The 16,935-nt window shown below is 46.4% G+C and overlaps 1 long non-coding RNA gene across 1 annotated transcript in view; it reads right to left on the bottom strand.

The window, feature by feature from the left end:
* LOC135412873 (uncharacterized) overlaps positions 1–16,935 on the bottom strand; it is a 636,102-nt gene that overhangs the window by 480,558 nt on the left and 138,609 nt on the right. The gene's annotated exons all lie outside the window — the stretch shown is intronic.

Below are 16,935 nucleotides of genomic sequence, written 5' to 3'. Positions count from 1 at the left end.
ATAATGATTCCAATGACACAGATGAATCCAATGAGGTTGTCACGGGTTTTCCCACAGGCATTCCAGTCACTGTACCATTCCCCCCATTCCCTTTCACCCGGGGAGACAACGCCGGCAGAGGCGACAGCGTGGCCTACAGGATGAGGGCAAAGGCCGCACTGGTGAAGTCTATCAAACTCCGCAAAGATGCAAAAAAGGTAAACAGCACTGAGCAGTGGTCCCCATGGTTTTGGAAATGGGTAGTGAACTTGAAGATGGACATGTTGTTTTATGGGAGTCAGCTTTGAGAAGAATCGGTGAGGGGAAAGCAGGCATGAGTGAAGGAATCTATTTTCCCTTGTCTGGATACCCCAAATCAGGGGGTGTTGATGGTGCCAAGGCAGGAGTGTAGCCTGCTGCTGCAAGATATGCAACACTGCAATGATGTACTCACACACATGAAATCTGAGGACAGGATCAAATGTTAATTTCTCATAATGTGAAGGGTTCATTAACTCCATAAAAGTTAGTGTTTCCAGGCAGAGATGTACCATGCAAGCTTTGGGTGTCCCCTCAGCCTAAGCAGCTTTAGTGCAGTAGGGCAGCACTTGTTGATAGATAATTTCCCAGGAGTGACAGTGGCTCTTGTTTTGCTCTCTAACACAGGTCATGTATGATGCCACTGTGGAAGATGAGAGCGATCTGGATGCAGACAGCCAGTGAGCAGGGTTCTCCCGGGAGGATTCTGCTTCCCGCCGCTCCCTGGAGAAGCATGCCATCAGCGTGGAATGGTCTGACAAGAGCCACGGGCAGGACAGCAGCGAGCTGGACAGCAATCAGCCTGACCGGAGCATGGAAAACGACAGCAGGCAGAAATTCGACAGCCATGAGGCACACACAGCTGCACAGGTTTTCCAGTGATGTATCCTGAAGCAGCATCGTCATTGAGGAAACCTGATGAACTCAGCCTTTGGGTATTAAACCCCTTGAGGAAGCCTTCTTACCTCTTCCAGAGCTGTGATCTCCTCCTGCCCAATTTCACTATCGTGCTACTGCTTCAGGCCAACGACGTTGCAAAGAACTGCTACAATGCTTCTAAAAGAAGTCTAAAAACCAATTATGAGCTTTGAGGAACCATTTGAAGGGGCAAGCATTAGTCCAAAAGGCATCTTTTACAGGTTTACAAGCTGGGTACCACAAACGGGGTGTTGGGCACCAACCTTTAGCCCTGAGCTTAAAAAGGAGTTTTGAGCTGTATGTTTTTAGGTACAGAGCTTGACACCGACTGTGCAGAGCAGGCCAAGTGGTGCCCATCAGCAATAGCTCTGCTCAGCGCGCAGATACTTTCATGGCTGTGCAGGGACAGCGGGGGCAGCCCGGAGAGGCACAAGTCCCCCTTATAACACCATGTTTTTTCAGAAGAGGGCAAAAGCAGACTGCCTGAGGGAGCAGCTGAAAGCAGTACCTCTCAAAAGAAGAGGAACACAGCTATAGAAGAAGAACGATTTTCCTCCTCACCTCCTGTAGTTTCTCAGTCCCATCATCCCGTGCCAAGGAGCAGGGACTGAGATGGACTGAAATACCACCCAGACCCCAGCAAACCCCTCCTCCCAGTGCTCAACCTTCCTGCTAAGCTGACAGCCAAACCTTGGCAACTGGAGGGACCCTATGCACATCCAGATTTTTGGAGGATGGAAGATGCTTCAAAGCCTCCATCCTTTGCCAAGAGAAGCACTTAGTGCCATTGAGAAGGGTGCAAATCAGTCCCAGCAATAAGAAACCTACCTGAGTTTTTCTTCTGCAGAACAAGCCACTCACTACTGCCTCCCACCAAAGGCTTCAAAAATGTTTTTACTTAATTTAAACTGTCTCAATATGTATTTCTCTAATAGATCATCCACCAGCACTTCCCCGTTAAGAGACTGGCAAATGTATTCCGAGGTCACAACCATTGCTATAGTCAAGCAAAGGCACAATTGGACACATGAATTGCAATGCAATTCTCAGTGGGACTAGTAAAAATTATTATAAGTGAATATTATCATCTTTTCGGGGCTTCTTTTGGTAATCCTTGCCTATTTCCCTGCATCCTTATGGTGGATTTAGAAGGACTGCTGTGCAGGGTTGCTTTGGGGAGTGCAATCCTATCCCTGTGCTGAGCTGTGTGGGGAGCCAGGTGTCACACTCCCTCTCATCAATAACCCACCATATGTCCCTGGCAGCCCAAGAGGACGATGCAGCCCTCTTTCACTTGGGTCACCCTGGCAGCAAAACCAACTTGCCCATGGGCAGAGCCCTGTGGGCAAACACAGCCACGGTCGTAGGGCTGAAGGACCGAGCTAGTTGCTGGACCTCTGCTGCCTTGTGGAGTCCAGTTGTTTGTCTACCCACAGCTCAAAATCATTTTCGTTACTAGTGACTCAAAGAGTGAGAAGCAGTACCAACCCAGTTGAGGTGGCAAATGGGTTTTCTCACATCATAGTACATTTTCTAGTCATCAGTGATCACTCTGCAGCAGGCTATGTCCGTATATGACATCTTATACTACATTCACCCTTCTTCAATTATTTTATGACCCTTGCTTTGATCTCCAGGGTACCCCTGATTTGGGAGAGTACAGAGCTGAAAACCTCTGGCCAGTGAACCATGCATTTCTCACTTATGAGTTGCTTTCTCCTGACAAAAAACGGTGGCAAACCATAGCCATCCGTGAAAATCCCAATGCTGTTTTTCCGGGGTGATTAATATAGAAGCCAGCTCAATCTGGGCTTAGTTTACACTGTTGGCCATAATTAACCTTTTATTTTTGGAAGTTAATAGGTGTAAACTTCTTCCTTCATGAAATGGAAAGGCAAGGGGTATTTCAGAGGTTCTATGCCTTGCTTTAAAGCTGGTCCACATGGAAGGAGATAGAAGAGGTATGTGGCCTTTTCAGCTTTTGTAGGATGCACAGAGAAGGGGCAAGAGATTTCCCTCCCTTCCACCACTGAGTGATGAGGATTTTCAAGAGTGGCTTTAGTTAAAAAGTGTTGGGTCTTACAATAAACATATTTTTCAGCCCCCTGCTGTGATCATTAGCAGCATTGAGGAAGATCAAGCCTGAGAGCCTTCAAATGTTCAACTTACTAAAAGCTACCCCTCCTTTTCCTCAGTGCTCTCTCCTCCCTTGCCCCTAATAACACATTCCTGCTAAAAGCCATCCAGTCCCACCCTGAAATACAAGTGGTGCTGGTTCCACTCAGCCAACCTCCGCTGCACCTGGAGTGTGAGTGGACAGGGTCCCTGCCTTAATACATGGGATGTTTCATACTCCAGTAAATCCAGTTTAAACACTTGCTTTCCAAAAATCTTGGATCCAAAGGGCTTAGATAAAAAAAAAATCCTAAAGGAGATTTAATGCTTGATATACAAATGTTAAGATGCTAGAGCAATTCCAAATATATATTTAATATATGAATAATTAAGTACCTCCAACCAGCAACAAATATGAGGAATGAAGGATGTGAATATGATGACTGAAATGAGTTTCCTTTAATTCCCAGGCACAGGACTGAGAAAAATGGGGAAGTCATCCCCAACCATCCTTAAACTCTCAACATTTTGGCCTAAAAGCAACAGTTGTAATAACAGAGAAATTTTTGTAAGAAATGAACCTCCTCACATAGAGCACGATCTGAAAATATCCTTATGCTATCCGCAGTGTTGGACAAATTGCCACCATCCTCCCCACACCCGAGAGTGCCCATGGGATCAGCCTGAGGAGCATCCCGCATCCAGCAGGGCTGAGACAGGGTTGCTGCCGCTCACAAGGGCTCCAGCCAACCCCTTTGAATGCAGGGCCAGTGGCAGACTGGCTAGAAGGAAAATGGAATTTTAATTTCACTTTTTTTCCCGTGTCATCTTTCACAGCAGAGCAGGGCCTTGGGGGGGAAGGTGCTGTCCCCAGAAACAGAGCAAACTTCCTCCTAACCCTGCTGTGAAATGCTCAGCAGAGGAACAGTTAAACACTTGAAAACTTCAAGACTTTAGAGACTTGAAATAAGCATCTAAATTGTTAGATTTTCATCTGTTGGGGGGGGGGGGGAGAGGGAAGTTTGGTGTCCTTTTAATTGCTTTGAATTAGGGCTAAATTTAAAACGAGTCTTTTCAACAACAGAGCAATAAACACGGAGGAAGAAGGTTAAGAAAGGGTTTAATTTTCTCACGGGGGAGGGGAGGTTTTGGTGGGGTTTCTTTAGCCCCCGAAGGGCTGCAGCGCTACTCGGGCTGGAGGCGGAGGGAGGGGGACGTGTCCCTCTGCTCTGCCCTCGTGAGGCCTCGCCCGGAGGCTGCGCCCGGCTCTGACCCGGCACAAGCGGGATGTGCCCGCCGGGCCGGCACGAAGGGCAAGGAAGCAGCGGGCACAAAGATGCTCACAGGGCCAGAGCACCTCTCCTATGGAGCCGGGCTGGGACAGCCGGGGATGTCCAGCCTGGAGAGGAACGGGCTCCGGGGGAGGCCTCACTGCGGCCCTCCAGTGGCTGAAGGGGCCTGTAGGAAAGGCAGAGAGCGATTTCTTCACACGGGCAGTGAGTGAGAGGAAAAGGGGGAACGATTTTAAACCAGAAGAGGGAAGATTTAGATTAGATGTTAGGAAGAGCTGTGAGGGTGTCGAGACACTGGAGCAGGCTGCCCAGAGAAGCTGTGGATGCCCCGTCCCTGGAAGGCACTATTCCAGGCCAGGCTAGATGGGGCCCTGAGCACCCTGGTCTAGTGGATGATGTCCCTATCCATGGCAGGGCAGTTAGAACCAGATGATCTTCAAGGTCCCTTCCAAGCCAAAGCACTCTGGGCCTCCACGAGGGTGCAAAGAGGTCACCGGCTACCGGACCATGGAATGTTACCAAACGGTTGCCATGCGGGCGTCCGCACGGAGGGGTCAGGAGCCCAACACTCCATCGACAGTTGGCAGTTGGCGGATACTCTGCTGGGAAGCAGGTGCAGAGCCTCTGTCTTCTCTGTCCCTGCTGGGAACAGAAGGCGATTTGCTGATAATTTTCACGACAAATTCTCAACTAACGGTACAGGTGAGTGTAGATGATCTTTGAAAATGTTTCTGATGCTGTGGGGCTGTTCTGGGCTTCAGGTCCAGCTGCAGGTGTCTGGGACTCAAGTGCCAGACTCATAGATTTCCCCTCTAGCTTTGGGCAGAAACTGGTGACTCGTGAAAGGGAATCTTAGAGTATGTGTGGCTATTTAAGAGAACAGGCATTCCAGATAGGTCATCTCCTCTCTTCTTTTCTGATAGGTTTGGAAGAACATCATTCTCTGATTCCTAGAAATCAGGACTTTGTAGCCTGTTCTACCTAAGGAATCTAAGGGATCGATTGCTGTAACTTCCCTGAAATTCCTTTTGTGGTGTTTGTCCCACTGACTTTTCCAGTGGTTTTAGATCACCAAACACCATGAGCACAGTAAGTACTTTACTACTCAATGCAAATCTGATTTCTGAAACATATTTTCTGGGGTACTTCTAGAAAGGATTTCAAGAGTTTTTAGCAAGGGCACAGGAGGAGAAGCCTGTTAAAACTTTATGTAACTTCATGTTCTGGGATACTGAAGGTTTTGAATCTCTTGGGGTGCTAGCAATAGCTCAGAAATGCTTACAGTGTGAGCAACACCCTGATAGAATTGTGAACTAGTCTTCTTCTTTGCAAGCCACTGGGATAGGCTTTTTCCTGGTGAGGCAACTGGTAAGAGATCAGGGGTGATGTCTTTTCCTTGATGCAATGGGCTCAGGTAGGAATGACCCAGAGCACCATTCAATGTGTATTCCAGCCATTGGGGAGTTGTTTTCTGTATCCTCGTGTACTTTCACTGCTGTTGCAAAAATGAGGGCCCCGTTAATATTACTCCCACACCAAATGCTAAGGCTTTGTTCTCTCTTAGAATCGGCGAAAGCGCCGTGGAGGAGCTGTTAATTCCAGACAAGCTCCCAAACGAAGCAGGCTGCTGGCTTCTAGTGCAGGTGAGGCTTCAGCAGCAGAGCCAATAGACCTCGAAGAAAGTCGTGTGCTTTCTTTTGATCTTGGTAAGAACAGAAACTGCTTCTAGAGGTTTGACATACAGCTGAACATATGCTTTTGCCAGTTTCTAGGCCCTTTACTGGGGAGGAAGGGAAACATGGGATTTTAGGAAGTGCCTAGTACGGCATCCCTAAACAACAAGCCTTCTCACAACCATTTGGGTTTGTTACTGAGCTGTGATCCATTTTCCACTAAAATGAGAGAGATTCCATGCTTTCATTTGAAAGAGAATGAGAGAGAGTTTCCACTAAAATGAGGGAGATGAGCTGTGTATCAAAGGTCCTCAAGTGCTGCTCAGACATCTGAATGAACTCTGATGAGCTGGCAGGTGCCACAGCTGCCACTACAGAGGGTGGCAAACTAAGTATGAGATCTCTGAAGCTGGAAGAAGATAAGGAAAAGCTAGCTGTGCCCCATCCCTCAGGGGAACATGTACAGCATGGTACTGTAAAATTAGGATACCCTCTATGATTCTGGTTCTGCTTTGGGTTTTGTTTTGGGGTTTTTTTCTGTCTGATAAACATTACCCTATGTTAGATGAATCATCTGTTGGTGTGTACCTCCCACAAGATATTGTTATCCAACAGAATTGTGTGAGAAGTTCAGCTGCTGTTCCTCTTGCACTGCCACCTGTGAAAAAACAGGGCTGGTAATGGTCTCTGTGGACTGTTGAGGGCAAAGCTTGAGTGACATTTTGGCCACATTCCTGAAGAGAAGAGACCCAAGGCACAATCGAATCTACCTCAGCCTGTTCCACAGTGACAGCCCATTTCTCTTTTTCAGCTGTTGACGAAATCATAGATCTCACCGACGAATCTGCTGAGCCTGAAGTCATTGATCTAACTGGTGATGATTCTGCTGTGGTAAGTAATGAATGGCACACTTCTGTCCATCTTGCAGTCAAATTAGTTTTCTCCTGTGCTCCTGGGCCTATCTTCTGGCATCTAACTAGGTAGCCTGACCTCCAGGGTTGAAACACAGCTCTGATTGACCACTTTAGACAGAGTTACCAGTCAAATGCACCTCTGAACACATTAACACTTCCAAGTATCCCTTGTAGTGAAAAAGTAGTTGAAAAGAGCCTGTTGCTCCAGAACTTGGGCACAACATTTACCAGTCATTGGTAATGTAACAGAAGGAGATGCAATTTAAAAGGGAAGTTATTCCAGAGATCCTCATCATACAGGCCAGGGATTTAAAGAAAAAGAAAAGGAGAGGACAGGAAGACTTTGACTCCTCAAATATTAAGTGTTTACCTGCAACATCCATTTAAGGTACTCCTGGACACTGAGGTGTTCATCTAATAGGAAGTGTTCATGGCTATCACTGCTGAATTTGCCTGTTTAGGGCAGAAAGAGGGAAAGAAACACCTCCAGCCTAAATCCAATTAGGGAACTGAAAGAGGGGAGCAGGGAGGAGGGGCTACATGTGGTTCCTAAGCTGCCTCCATTTCGACCCCGTTGCAGCAGTGCGAGCAGAACCAGCAGCACCCAGCTGGAAACCCAGTTGTTTCCAGTGCAGCAGATAATTCAGTTGTGCTACTGACCAGGGATGATGAAGAGGAACCAAGAGATAATGATGGGTATGTGACAGATGAAGTGTCTTTCTACAGTCTAATTTCTGACACAGGGTAGAAATAGGTCTTTGCCAAGGCTTTGAGTTCTGCTTGATTCTGTGTGAAAAATTCAGACCTGGAATAAAGTGGCCTGTCTGTTTTTGAAATCCCATCCAAAAATCCAGTAAAATCCAGAAGAAAGCTTTTTTATCTCATTAAGGAATTAAGGAATGGATCTTACACTGTGGCTTGAGACACACTGAAATGCTTGAAGTACATAAAAGGTCTTGAAATGGTTGTGTTGCTGGGCTGGGATGTTGCTAGGTCCGACTAAAGGATGTTTTAATTTCTGACACTTCATGTGTTGGTAACCCTCCATGCACAGTGAAATTAATGGCTGCATTTTCTTTCAAGTTCTATTCTCTCTAGCACACGGCCAGCAGCTACTGTTACCTCTCCAATTTGGATAGATGACTCCTCAGAGGTAAGGATCCACATGTTGTTATCCTTTCAGCTTTATGGGAGGGCAAAGAGGACAGAGGGGGATCTGCACAGCTCAGCTGGCTGATGTGGGATGCTACGGGCAGCTGGCTTGAGCACAGACCTTGCTTTGCAGCTCCAACTAGCACGTCCCTCCAAGTCACTTCTCAGGGGTGTACACACAGGGAGGAACCCTTGCCAAGATGGCACATCTGTGGGTTCCTTATTATTCTGGTAGATACTGACTGATTGCAGATACTCCAAGTCCTATTAGCCTGGTGCCAGTGCAGCATCAAACTTGAATTCTTTACTCCAAACCCCTATTGTGGTTTCCTTTCTCTGATGCAATGGGCTCAGGCAGGAATGACCCAGAGCACCATTCAATGTGTATTCCAGACGTTGTGGAGTTGTTTTCTGTATCCTCGTGTACTTTCACTGGTGTTGCAAAAATGAGGGTCCCGTTAATATTACTCCCACACCAAATGCTAAGGCTTTGTTCTCTCTTAGAATCGGCGAAAGCGCCGTGGAGGAGCCGTTAATTCCAGACAAGCTCCGAAACGAAGCAGGCTGCTGGCTTCTAGTGCAGGTGAGGCTTCAGCAGCAGAGCCAATAGACCTTGAAGAAAGTCGTGTGCTTTCTTTTGATCTTGGTAAGAACAGAAACTGCTTCTAGAGGTTTGACATACAGCTGAACATATGCTTTTGCCAGTTTCTAGGCCCTTTACTGGGGAGGAAGGGAAACATGGGATTTTAGGAAGTGCCTAGTATGGCATCCCTAAACAACAAGCCTTCTCACAACCATTTGGGTTTGTTACTGAGCTGTGATCCATTTTCCACTAAAATGAGAGAGATTCCACGCTCTCATTTGAAAGAGAATGAGAGAGAATTTCCACTAAAATGAGGGAGATGAGCTGTGTATCAAAGGTCCTCCAGGGCTGCTCAGACATCTGAATGAACTCTGATGAGCTGGCAGGTGCCACAGCTGCCACTACAGAGGGTGGCAAACTAAGTATGAGATCTCTGAAGCTGGAAGAAGATAAGGAAAAGCTAGCTGTGCCCCATCCCTCAGGGGAACATGTACAGCATGGTACTGTAAAATTAGGATACCCTCTACGATTCTGGTTCTGCTTTGGGTTTTGTTTTGGGGTTTTTTTCTGTCTGATAAACATTACCCTATGTTAGATGAATCATCTGTTGGTGTGTACCTCCCACAAGATATTGTTATCCAACAGAATTGTGTGAGAAGTTCAGCTGCTGTTCCTCTTGCACTGCCACCTGTGAAAAAACAGGGCTGGTAATGGTCTCTGTGGACTGTTGAGGGCAAAGCTTGAGTGACATTTTGGCCACATTCCTGAAGAGAAGAGACCCAAGGCACAATCGAATCTACCTCAGCCTGTTCCACAGTGACAGCCCATTTCTCTTTTTCAGCTGTTGACGAAATCATAGATCTCACCGACGAATCTGCTGAGCCTGAAGTCATTGATCTAACTGGTGATGATTCTGCTGTGGTAAGTAATGAATGGCACACTTCTGTCCATCTTGCAGTCAAATTAGTTTTCTCCTGTGCTCCTGGGCCTATCTTCTGGCATCTAACTAGGTAGCCTGACCTCCAGGGTTGAAACACAGCTCTGATTGACCACTTTAGACAGAGTTACCAGTCAAATGCACCTCTGAACACATTAACACTTCCAAGTATCCCTTGTAGTGAAAAAGTAGTTGAAAAGAGCCTGTTGCTCCAGAACTTGGGCACAACATTTACCAGTCATTGGTAATGTAACAGAAGGAGATGCAATTTAAAAGGGAAGTTATTCCAGAGATCCTCATCATACAGGCCAGGGATTTAAAGAAAAAGAAAAGGAGAGGACAGGAAGACTTTGACTCCTCAAATATTAAGTGTTTACCTGCAACATCCATTTAAGGTACTCCTGGACACTGAGGTGTTCATCTAATAGGAAGTGTTCATGGCTATCACTGCTGAATTTGCCTGTTTAGGGCAGAAAGAGGGAAAGAAACACCTCCAGCCTAAATCCAATTAGGGAACTGAAAGAGGGGAGCAGGGAGGAGGGGCTACATGTGGTTCCTAAGCTGCCTCCATTTCGACCCCGTTGCAGCAGTGCGAGCAGAACCAGCAGCACCCAGCTGGAAACCCAGTTGTTTCCAGTGCAGCAGATAATTCAGTTGTGCTACTGACCAGGGATGATGAAGAGGAACCAAGAGATAATGATGGGTATGTGACAGATGAAGTGTCTTTCTACAGTCTAATTTCTGACACAGGGTAGAAATAGGTCTTTGCCAAGGCTTTGAGTTCTGCTTGATTCTGTGTGAAAAATTCAGACCTGGAATAAAGTGGCCTGTCTGTTTTTGAAATCCCATCCAAAAATCCAGTAAAATCCAGAAGAAAGCTTTTTTATCTCATTAAGGAATTAAGGAATGGATCTTACACTGTGGCTTGAGACACACTGAAATGCTTGAAGTACATAAAAGGTCTTGAAATGGTTGTGTTGCTGGGCTGGGATGTTGCTAGGTCCGACTAAAGGATGTTTTAATTTCTGACACTTCATGTGTTGGTAACCCTCCATGCACAGTGAAATTAATGGCTGCATTTTCTTTCAAGTTCTATTCTCTCTAGCACACGGCCAGCAGCTACTGTTACCTCTCCAATTTGGATAGATGACTCCTCAGAGGTAAGGATCCACATGTTGTTATCCTTTCAGCTTTATGGGAGGGCAAAGAGGACAGAGGGGGATCTGCACAGCTCAGCTGGCTGATGTGGGATGCTACGGGCAGCTGGCTTGAGCACAGACCTTGCTTTGCAGCTCCAACTAGCACGTCCCTCCAAGTCACTTCTCAGGGGTGTACACACAGGGAGGAACCCTTGCCAAGATGGCACATCTGTGGGTTCCTTATTATTCTGGTAGATACTGACTGATTGCAGATACTCCAAGTCCTATTAGCCTGGTGCCAGTGCAGCATCAAAGTTGAATTCTTTACTCCAAACCCCTCTTGTGGTTTCCTTTCTCTGATGCAATGGGCTCAGGCAGGAATGACCCAGAGCACCATTCAATGTGTATTCCAGCCGTTGTGGAGTTGTTTTCTGTATCCTCGTGTACTTTCACTGCTGTTGCAAAAATGAGGGCCCCGTTAATATTACTCCCACACCAAATGCTAAGGCTTTGTTCTCTCTTAGAATCGGCGAAAGCGCCGTGGAGGAGCCGTTAATTCCAGACAAGCTCCGAAACGAAGCAGGCTGCTGGCTTCTAGTGCAGGTGAGGCTTCAGCAGCAGAGCCAATAGACCTTGAAGAAAGTCGTGTGCTTTCTTTTGATCTTGGTAAGAACAGAAACTGCTTCTAGAGGTTTGACATACAGCTGAACATATGCTTTTGCCAGTTTCTAGGCCCTTTACTGGGGAGGAAGGGAAACATGGGATTTTAGGAAGTGCCTAGTATGGCATCCCTAAACAACAAGCCTTCTCACAACCATTTGGGTTTGTTACTGAGCTGTGATCCATTTTCCACTAAAATGAGAGAGATTCCATGCTCTCATTTGAAAGAGAATGAGAGAGAATTTCCACTAAAATGAGGGAGATGAGCTGTGTATCAAAGGTCCTCCAGGGCTGCTCAGACATCTGAATGAACTCTGATGAGCTGGCAGGTGCCACAGCTGCCACTACAGAGGGTGGCAAACTAAGTATGAGATCTCTGAAGCTGGAAGAAGATAAGGAAAAGCTAGCTGTGCCCCATCCCTCAGGGGAACATGTACAGCATGGTACTGTAAAATTAGGATACCCTCTACGATTCTGGTTCTGCTTTGGGTTTTGTTTTGGGTTTTTTTTCTGTCTGATAAACATTACCCTATGTTAGATGAATCATCTGTTGGTGTGTACCTCCCACAAGATATTGTTATCCAACAGAATTGTGTGAGAAGTTCAGCTGCTGTTCCTCTTGCACTGCCACCTGTGAAAAAACAGGGCTGGTAATGGTCTCTGTGGACTGTTGAGGGCAAAGCTTGAGTGACATTTTGGCCACATTCCTGAAGAGAAGAGACCCAAGGCACAATCGAATCTACCTCAGCCTGTTCCACAGTGACAGCCCATTTCTCTTTTTCAGCTGTTGACGAAATCATAGATCTCACCGACGAATCTGCTGAGCCTGAAGTCATTGATCTAACTGGTGATGATTCTGCTGTGGTAAGTAATGAATGGCACACTTCTGTCCATCTTGCAGTCAAATTAGTTTTCTCCTGTGCTCCTGGGCCTATCTTCTGGCATCTAACTAGGTAGCCTGACCTCCAGGGTTGAAACACAGCTCTGATTGACCACTTTAGACAGAGTTACCAGTCAAATGCACCTCTGAACACATTAACACTTCCAAGTATCCCTTGTAGTGAAAAAGTAGTTTAAAAGAGCCTGTTGCTCCAGAACTTGGGCACAACATTTACCAGTCATTGGTAATGTAACAGAAGGAGATGCAATTTAAAAGGGAAGTTATTCCAGAGATCCTCATCATACAGGCCAGGGATTTAAAGAAAAAGAAAAGGAGAGGACAGGAAGACTTTGACTCCTCAAATATTAAGTGTTTACCTGCAACTTCCATTTAAGGTACTCCTGGACACTGAGGTGTTCATCTAATAGGAAGTGTTCATGGCTATCACTGCTGAATTTGCCTGTTTAGGGCAGAAAGAGGGAAAGAAACACCTCCAGCCTAAATCCAATTAGGGAACTGAAAGAGGGGAGCAGGGAGAAAGGGCTACATGTGGTTCCTAAGCTACCTCCACTTCGACCCCGTTGCAGCAGTGCGAGCAGAACCAGCAGCACCCAGCTGGAAACCCAGTTGTTTCCAGTGCAGCAGATAATTCAGTTGTGCTACTGACAAGTGATGATGAAGAGGAACCAAGAGATAATGATGGGTATGTGACAGATAAAGTAACTCTCTAAAGTCTAATTTCTGACACAGGGTAGAAATAGGTCTTTGCCAAGGCTTTGAGTTCTGCTTGATTCTGTGTGAAAAATTCAGACCTGGAATATAGTGGCCTGTCTGTTTTTGAAATCCCATCCAAAAAACCAGTAAAATCCAGCAGAAACCTTTTTTATCTCATTAAGGAATTAAGGAATGGATCTTACACTGTGGCTTGAGACACAGTGAAATGTTTGAAGTACATAAAAGCCCTTCAAATGATTGTGTTGCTGGGCTGGGATGTTGCTAGATCAGAATAAAGGATGCTTTGATTTCTGACACTTTATGTGTTGGTAACCCTCCATGCACAATGAAATTAATGGCTGCATTTTCCTTCAAGTTCTCTTCTCTCTAGCACACGGCCAGTAGGTATTGTTACCTCTCCAATTTGGATAGATGACTCCTCAGAGGTAAGGATCCACATGTTGTTATCCTTTCAGCTTTATGGGAGGGCAAAGAGGACAGAGGGGGATCTGCACAGCTCAGCTGGCTGATGTGGGATGCTACAGGCAGCTGGCTTGAGCACAGCCCTTGCTTTGCAGCTCCAAGTAGCACGTCCCTCCAAGTCACTTCTCAGGGGTGCCTGTAGAGGGGGATCCCTCGCCAAGATGGCACTGGAAGATCTGTGGGTTCCCGATAATTATAGCAGTAATGGACTGAATGCAGACATCTAAGATCTATTTGCCTGGCACCAACACAGCAGCCAGGCTTGAATTCTTTACTGCAACCCCTCTTGTGGCTTCCTTTCTTCAGCAGCTGTTCATGTCATACGAGTAGTTACAGATATCACCCTTGAATTTGCCTGGTTAGGGCAGAAAGAGGGATAGAAACACCTCCAGCCTAAATCCAATTGGGGAACTGAAAGAGGGGAGCAGGGAGGAGGGGCTACAGGTAGTTCTAAGCTGCCTCCATTTCGACCCCGTTGCAGCAGTGGGAGCAGAACCAGCAGCACCCAGCTGGAAACCCACTTGTTTCCAGTGCAGCAGATAATTCAGTTGTGCTACTGACAAGTGATGATGAAGAGGAACCAAGAGATAATGATGGGTATGTGACAGATGAAGTGTCTTTCTACAGTCGAATTTCTGACATAGGGTTGAAAAAGGTTGTTGCCCACAAAATCTGCTGCAAAATCCAGCAGAAACCTTTCTTCTCTGTTCGTGGAGTCATTAACAAAAGGATCTTACACTGTGGCTTGAGACACAGTGAAATGCTTGAAGTACATAAAAGGTCTTGAAATGGTTGTGTTGCTGGGCTGGGATGTTGCTAGATCAGAGAAGGGGATGTTTTAATTTCGGACACTTTATGTGTTGGTAACCCTCCATGCACAGTGAAATTAATGGCTGTGTGTTCTTTCTGGTTCTTTTCTTCTAGCACACGGCCAGCAGCTACTGTTACCTCTCCAATTTGGATAGATGACTCCTCAGAGGTAAGGATCCACATGTTGTTATCCTTTCAGCTTTATGGGAGGGCAAAGAGGACAGAGGGGGATCTGCACAGCTCAGCTGGCTGATGTGGGATGCTACGGGCAGCTGGCTTGAGCACTGACCTTGCTTTGCAGCTCCAACTAGCACGTCCCTCCAAGTCACTTCTCAGGGGTGTACACACAGGGAGGAACCCTTGCCAAGATGGCACATCTGTGGGTTCCTTATTATTCTGGCAGATACTGACTGATTGCAGATACTCCAAGTCCTATTAGCCTGGTGCCAGTGCAGCATCAAACTTGAATTCTTTACTCCAAACCCCTCTTGTGGTTTCCTTTCTTCAGCAGCCGTTCATCTCACATGGATTGTTTATGGCTATCACTGCTGAATTTGCCTCTTTGGGGCAGAAAAAGGAAAAGATTTGGCTGCAGCCTACATCCAATTAGGGATCTGAAAGAGGGGAGCAGGGAGGAGGGCTTCAGATGGTTCCTAAACTGCCTTTGTTTGTACCTCGTTCCATCAGTGGGAGCAGAACCAGGAGCACCCACTTGTTCCCAGTGCAGCAGACAATTCAGTTGTGCCACTGGTGAATGAGGATGAAGAGGAACCAAGACATAATGATGGGTATGTGACAGATCAAGTAACTTTCTAAAAGTCCAATGTCTGACATAGGGTGGAAAGAGGTTTTTGCCAAGGCTTTGAGTTCTGCTTGATTCTGTGCAAAACTCCAGACCTGGGATGTAGTGGCCTGTCTGGAAGAGAACTAAATAAAAAACCCAAAAAAATCCAGTAAACCCCAGGAGAAATCTTTCTTCTCTCTTCATGAACTCATAAAGGAATGGATCTTACACTGTGGCTTGAGATACACTGAAATGCTTGCAGTACATAAAAGTTCTTGGAATGACTTTGTTGCTGGACTGGGTTGTAGCTAGATCAGAATAAGGGATGTTTTGATTTCTGACAATTTATGTATAACTAACCCCTGCTGAGTGGTGCAATTAACAGCTGAATTTTTTTCTTGCTCTCTTCTCTCTACCACAAGACCCAGTGCTACCCTTACAAATGTGCTGTACCAGGATTGCTTCCTAGGGGTAAGAATCCACATGTTGCCACCTTTTCATTTTCTGTGGGAGGGGGAATGGAGCAGGGCAGGAGCTGCATAACTCATTTGGCTAACATGGTATGCTAGAGGCAGCTGGCTTGAAGCACAGCCCTTGCTTTGAAGCTCCAAGTAGCACATCCCTCCAAGTCACTTCTCAGGGGTGCCTGTAGAGGGGGATCCCTCGCCAAGATGGCACTGGGAGATCTCTGGGTTCCCAATATTATAGCAGTAATGGACTGAATGCAGACATCTAAGATCTATTTGCCTGGCACCAACACAGCAGCCAGGCTTGAATTCTTTACTGCAACCCCTCCTGTGGCTTCCTTTCTTCAGCAGCTGTTCATGTCATACGAGTAGTTACAGATATCACCCTTGAATTTGCCTGGTTAGGGCAGAAAGAGGGATAGAAACACCTCCAGCCTAAATCCAATTGGGGAACTGAAAGAGGGGAGCAGGGAGGAGGGGCTACAGGTAGTTCTAAGCTGCCTCCATTTCGACCCCGTTGCAGCAGTGGGAGCAGAACCAGCAGCACCCAGCTGGAAACCCACTTGTTTCCAGTGCAGCAGATAATTCAGTTGTGCTACTGACAAGTGATGATGAAGAGGAACCAAGAGATAATGATGGGTATGTGACAGATGAAGTGTCTTTCTACAGTCGAATTTCTGACATAGGGTTGAAAAAGGTTGTTGCCCACAAAATCTGCTGCAAAATCCAGCAGAAACCTTTCTTCTCTGTTCGTGGAGTCATTAACAAAAGGATCTTACACTGTGGCTTGAGACACACTGAAATGCTTGAAGTACATAAAAGGTCTTGAAATGGTTGTGTTGCTGGGCTGGGATGTTGCTAGATCAGAGAAGGGGATGTTTTAATTTCGGACACTTTATGTGTTGGTAACCCTCCATGCACAGTGAAATTAATGGCTGTGTGTTCTTTCTGGTTCTTTTCTTCTAGCACACGGCCAGCAGCTACTGTTACCTCTCCAATTTGGAGAGATGACTCCTCAGAGGTAAGGATCCACATGTTGTTATCCTTTCAGCTTTATGGGAGGGCAAAGAGGACAGAGGGGGATCTGCACAGCTCAGCTGGCTGATGTGGGATGCTACGGGCAGCTGGCTTGAGCACAGACCTTGCTTTGCAGCTCCAACTAGCACGTCCCTCCAAGTCACTTCTCAGGGGTGTACACACAGGGAGGAACCCTTGCCAAGATGGCACATCTGTGGGTTCCTTATTATTCTAGCAGATACTGACTGATTGCAGATACTCCAAGTCCTATTAGCCTGGTGCCAGTGCAGCATCAAACTTGAATTCTTTACTCCAAACCCCTCTTGTGGTTTCCTTTCTTCAGCAGCCGTTCATCTCACATGGATTGTTTATGGCTATC

Source organism: Pseudopipra pipra, chromosome 4, assembly GCF_036250125.1.
Source record: "Pseudopipra pipra isolate bDixPip1 chromosome 4, bDixPip1.hap1, whole genome shotgun sequence".
NCBI lineage: Eukaryota > Metazoa > Chordata > Aves > Passeriformes > Pipridae > Pseudopipra > Pseudopipra pipra.
The sequence above is the reverse complement of the archived record's forward strand: the minus strand, read 5'-3'. Positions and strand labels throughout refer to the sequence as shown.